This window comes from Nomascus leucogenys, chromosome 4 (assembly GCF_006542625.1).
Source record: "Nomascus leucogenys isolate Asia chromosome 4, Asia_NLE_v1, whole genome shotgun sequence".
NCBI classification, from domain to species: Eukaryota; Metazoa; Chordata; class Mammalia; order Primates; family Hylobatidae; genus Nomascus; species Nomascus leucogenys.
In genome coordinates, this window is record NC_044384.1 from 80,129,494 (window position 1) to 80,135,493 (window position 6,000).

The window sequence follows — 6,000 nt, forward strand, 5'->3', positions numbered from 1 at the left end:
GCATGAGAGGGTTGTGAATGATTGAGCAATCTAGGGGGGTACATTACAGGGGCTGGGGCTACATGCACCAGTAATCAGAGTGAAACAGAACAGAATGGAAAGTTTGGTGTATGTCCTTCCATACGATGTCTGGAATCTATGGATAATATCAGTTGCTAGGTCATTGGTTGAATTTTAACCATCAGGCTAAGGTCAGGCAGGCCCAGGCCTGGTTTTGGGTCTGGTTTTGGGTCTGGTGCCTGGTGCCGGGCTGCCTGCCTTTGATTTCTCTTCCTTGTTTCTTCTTAAAACAGGTACTGAGTATAAAACAGTATAGAACAATATGGGGGGGTCTCTTTCTCTCTTCTCTCAGTGGTACTGCCATAACGATAGGCATAAAAATCAGTAGAACAGGATCAAAAACCCAAAAATAAGTTCATACATAGCTACTTGATTTTTTACTAGCATGACAAGACAATTCAATGGAGAAATAGTGGTCTCTTCAACAAATGCTGCCAGGACAACTGGATATCTACATACAAAAGAATGAAGTTAGACCACTACCTCACAGAATATACACAAATTAACTCAAAATGCATAGACCTAGATTTAAGAGCTAACATTATAAAACTCTTAGAAGAACATACAGGCATAATTATTTGTGGCCTGAATTAGGTAATGGTATATTAGCTATCACACCAAAAGCACATTTAACAAAAGAAAAATCATAGATAAATTGGCCAAGGGAAGAAAACTACAGACCAACATGTCCGATGACTATGGATACAAAATTTTCAACAAAAAACTAGCAAACCAAATCCAGCAACATATAAATATGATTATACAACAGGGCCAAGTGAGATTTACTGTAGGAATTCAGTTAGTTTAACATACCAAAATCAATCAATGCAATATATTTCATTAAAATAATAAAGGGCAAAAACATGTTCACTAAACAAAGTGATGAAAGGAAATAGATTGTAATGGCTGATGATTTTATCTCCTTACTTATCTATTTTCCCTAAATCCTTTCAAAATAGATAATTAATTCCAAAAACAAAAATCTGTAGTTTGGTGTCAACCTAAAACTCTGCCAGGAGCCAAAGGAATGGCATGTTTGTGGAATTCCTGTAGGATAATATGTGGAGGATCATGGCAGGAAATGAGGCTGTAGAAGTACATTGAGACCAGATCTTAATGGGGCTTAACTATACCTTATTAAAGAATTTTGAATTTAGTCTATAGATACCAGGGTGCTCTTGCAGGGTTTTTAACAACAGTGTTTCTTGATCAAACTTTTCATTTATATAATTATTTTCATTAGAATATTTCCTGCAGCAAATTACAGCCCTTCCCCGCTACCCCCAACTCAAACTGCTAAATCGATCAGGAATCATCTCATGATCATAAGATGGCTTAGATAGTATAATTTTCGGTTCACATCCAGCAGGAGAAACTGGCCTTTCTCAGAAGCTACAAGGAGACCTCTCTTTACTTCACTTGGCTTAATTGCCTCAGGTCTGCTAATCTCTGAATTGAGTAATAGCAAAGAGAATAGGATTACCATGAAAGATTCAGACAAATCATTTGTAGTAGGATAATTTTGAGGGAGTCGACCAGAGTGTCCTCAGTCATTCGGGGAGGAAAATAGAGATAGAGATAGGAAAAAGAAGAACAAGGCTAGAGATGAATATAATTAGCTGGTTGCCCCAACAGGCAAGCCAAACAATGAGTACCTAAACCTAAACAATGAAGAATAAAGAGAAGATGATAAATTTGAAAGATATTTAGGAGGCTTATTAATGTCTTGTGTGTTCATTTCATACTCAATGTTAAATCTTAGATTAAATAAAATTAGTTTAGTAAACTGCTTATCCCTTATTTCTATTTCCCATACTGCTCAATAACTATTGAACATAGTTTTAAATACTAACCTGTATTTTACTTGATTAGGAAACTATTTTTCAAATCATGTATTTTCAGTTTTGTGTGTATGTGCTTATACAATATAATATTCTGCTGTGAACTTAAAAACAAAATAGAAAAACAGAGGTTTACTCATGAAAAAAATGACACTGTTCCCATTAGAATGCCTTCTACAGTGGCTCCCAAAACTCCTGTAGTACGAGCCAGATGGCTCTCCGCTCCAATGGTTGTTCAGATATTTCTCTTCTGATCTAGAACATGAAGTAGAGTACCCAAGAGGAATCAGGACCCAGAGTCCAGTTAAAATCATTTTAAGAAGAATAGTTTAATATGGTTGTTGTAGTTCATTGAAACCTCTGATATCTGATGAGTTATAGGTCTGATATGCCTTTGGCTAGGCCCCCCAGAACCAAGTAGGTACTGTCTTCTCAGTACACTTTTAACTAACCACATACCAGGTTTACATATTTGTTCATTTTTTGTTGTTGTTTTGTCTTACTTTAACTCAATATCTCAGGATAAGGCTCTTATTTTAGAATATAATCATGATCAATTTGCTATCTCAATTCATCTCAGGCACTTCACCCTCGGAAACCTCACTGTCAGAATCCTTGGAAATCACACCACGCACAACTTCTATTCATAATTTGCAAAGAACCAGTGTGACTCCACTCAAGAACAAAAGATTAATTGTGAATTAGCGAAGAACTCTAATTTTTTCAAGAGGCCACATGGAAAACGCATTCTAATGAAGTCCTTTCCATTGCTCTTTTTTCTTAGTTCTTCAATAAAGCATGCGATTTGATCACAAATTGACTCTTCCCTTTTTAAAAGCCAGTATGGGTTAACGTGGATAAATACAGCCCCTGCAATCCCTGTGGTTGAGGGGATGTAGGAGAGTAGTGTTGAATGCCCATGTTATCTTAGGTTGGAGGAGATTGGCTTGAATTAAGGAACCCCTTCATCCAAGAGGAGAAAATACTCTGATTTTGGAAGATGGCGTAATGTTCATGTGATAATGTCAATACTCTTGCTCTCTCTGTACTTTTGTTTTCTCCGCTGTAAAACAGAAATAATAGTCTCTAACCCACAGAGTAGATGGGAGGATTAAATGACAATATATCATTAAAAGAGCTTACAACAGCTCCTAACTCATAATTGTCCCTCAATAAGTTTTTATTATTTATTATTTATCAGCTCTTATCATTATATCAGTAGCATAATGATATATGAAGCCAGATTGAATTTTTCCTGTTTTCCAAGAATTGGTGGCTAGAACCTCCCTCTGAAAGCAGGAGATGTACTCAAATAAGGCCACAAAACCACTTAAAATCTTGATGAAAATGTTATGTATTGACTTGTGTCCCCCTCAAGAAAATATACTGAGGTCCTAATCCCCAGTACTCAGAATATGACCTAATTTAGAAGTAAGGTCTTTAAATAACCAATCAAATTAAAATGAAGTCATTAGGAGAAAGCCTAATCCAGTATCACTGGTTTCCTTATAAAAAGGGAAAATTGGGCCGGGCACAGTGGCTCACGCCTGTAATCCCAGCATTTTGGGAGGCCAAGGCAGGTGGATTGCTTGAGATCAGGAGTTCAAGACTAGCCTGACCAACATAGTGAAACCCTGTCTTTACTAAAAATACAAAAATTAGCCGGGCATAGTGGTGCACACCTGTAATCCCACCTACTCGGGAGGCTGAGGCAAGAGAATCGCTTGAACCCAGGAGGCAGAGATTGTGATGAGACTAGATCACGCCATTGCACTCCAGCCTGGGCGACAGAGAGAGACTCTCATCTCAAAACAAAGAAAAAGGGAAATCAGACACACAGATATGCACAGAAGGAAAACGATGTGAAGACACACAAGGAGAAAACCATGTAAAGATGAAGGATTGGGTGATGCATCAACAAGCCAAGAAGTGCCAAAGATTTCTAGCAAACCAGGAAGAGGTCAGGAAGGATCCTTCTCCTCCAGGTTTCTGAGGGAGCAGGACCCTGACAGCACCTTGATTTTGGACTTCCAACCTCCAGAACAGTGAGATAATAAATTTCTGTCCTTCTAAGCCACTCATTTTAACACCTTGTTACATTAGCTCGGGGAAACTAATGCAGGTGCCTTTTCACGATAAGGGGCACTAGATTTCCCCCACCCCATGGAACATGTTAGGTGTTTATGAAAGGAGGTTATCCTCTCACCTCAGCATTCCACAGTAGGAGTGCAGCATTCGAAAGGCTCTACTCTCTGAAGCTCGGGGAGAGAAGAAGCAGCTGTAAAGTGTGTGACTGTTTACAGGAAGCATCCTGCTCCCCACTGATAGTCTTTGGGACCCAGGTGGGACTTGCTGACCTGATCTAGAACAACCAGAGCAAAAGCCAGCAACAATGTTAAAAAGACGGCATGGTATAGGAGCCTGCAGAGAGGGACCATGGACCACGGACCACTCCTAAAAGTCGGAGCTTGCAAGAGGTAAAAAAGAAAGCTACCTATCACCACTGCCTGCAGGCCCGAACCCTGGAACGCTAGAGGGAAAAGAGACTGGAAGCCTCAGGTTACCTGAGAATTGCTGTAGCACGGGGAGCAAGGCATATGAAAGCACTTCAGCAAAATGCTGCCAATGGAGGGTCAGTACGAAGGTGTAGCCAAATTACCAAAGAACTTACTAATGCCTAGGAGAGAGCTTCTCAGAATTGAGTGGCTCTTAACTGTGGCCAGCAGAAGCTTCCACATACCCGCCTAGGTTAGGAATATAATCCACAGAAAGAGAACTATATTCTGACATGGGAGCTCATTTAATTTCATTTAATTTTTTTTAAATAAAGGTTGTTTTTATATGTATAAAATTTGTCATTTTATAGGCATATTTAAATATGCATATTTTAATTTATATCATAATTGTATAATTTATATGCATATTTTAAAAGTGCATATTTTGTAACACAATTTTTAAAGTCTCTGCTGTGAACATTACATATTAAATGTATATGTTTGGGTTGTCTGTTGTTTTTCAGTCTTACTCTGATGTTATCTCCAGAAGTCCACCATACAATTTCTCCAGAGCCTCTGTTGCAACTATCTTCTTCCAATCCATCCTTGATACACTTTTAAAGATAACAGCACCCAAGATCATGTCAAGTATTAGAGACTGAACATACATTTCTACAGATAGTGGGATCTCTCATAGTTCAAACTTTGTATGGGATACTTTTCTAATTCCCCATTCCATTAAATAACAAAAGAAATTAATACTGTATTTGCCCCACTTAATTATGAGACTATTTCTCGCTTTTTCTACTTCAGCGCTCTGTAACTGGCCTCAGCCTGTTCTGCCTACACAGATTAACATTATATCTTCCTTTCTCCCATATTAGATGAATGAGTCTGTTCTTTTATTATCTCATTCTATTCTTTATTATTTACAATAGTAATTCCCACTAATACCTCTGCTTTCTTTTTAATATATTTTTTGTACATATGACTTCTGATCTTTTTCTCTTACATACAAAGTATTATTATAAAAATGTACAGGCATATCTAATTATTATGTATTTCAGTATATTCAGGTCTGAAATTTTATATAATAAAATGGATATTTTATAATAAATTTACTTGCCCTTTATATTACAGTTAAGCATTATATTGATCTCTTAAATTATGTAGATCTCATTATTTGTGGTTTGTATCTCAGGATATGAAAAATATTAACTCTACATTTATTTTACTGAGAAATTTTTAAACCATCTAGATTTTGACTAAAAGTCTCAGTACAGACTTCTAATTCCATCCAATGTGAAATAACTGATACTAGATTTACCGAAACTAGCTACGAAAACTGGGGAAAATGCATAAAACATCAATTTTTAAGCATTGTACAAAAACCAACAGAAGGTTTCCATTCTTTGGAAATGGGGAGGTATACGAGGTAAGCCCCCACATTCACCCAGACTTCTCCTTGGAAACATTTTCCAGGCCATGTGGTAGGAATGTAGAACCCAAATAGTTACAGTCGTTTTGCTGGATGGAAGCAGAGATTAAGTTTGAAACTGCTAAAGTAGCTGGAATTTGATGGGCATACCTACAGAGATAGGGCA

The 6,000-nt window shown here is 37.5% G+C and overlaps 1 non-coding gene across 1 annotated transcript in view; it reads left to right on the forward strand.

Annotated features, from left to right (window-relative positions):
• Window positions 1-2,717, forward strand: part of LOC100590908 — a 106,472-nt gene extending 103,755 nt beyond the window's left edge. Inside the window, exon 7 of the transcript XR_004029586.1 lies at window positions 2,482-2,717. This is a non-coding gene — a transcript (uncharacterized LOC100590908). The remainder of the gene's footprint in view (window positions 1-2,481) is intronic.
• Window positions 2,718-6,000: the final 3,283 nt, after the last annotated feature.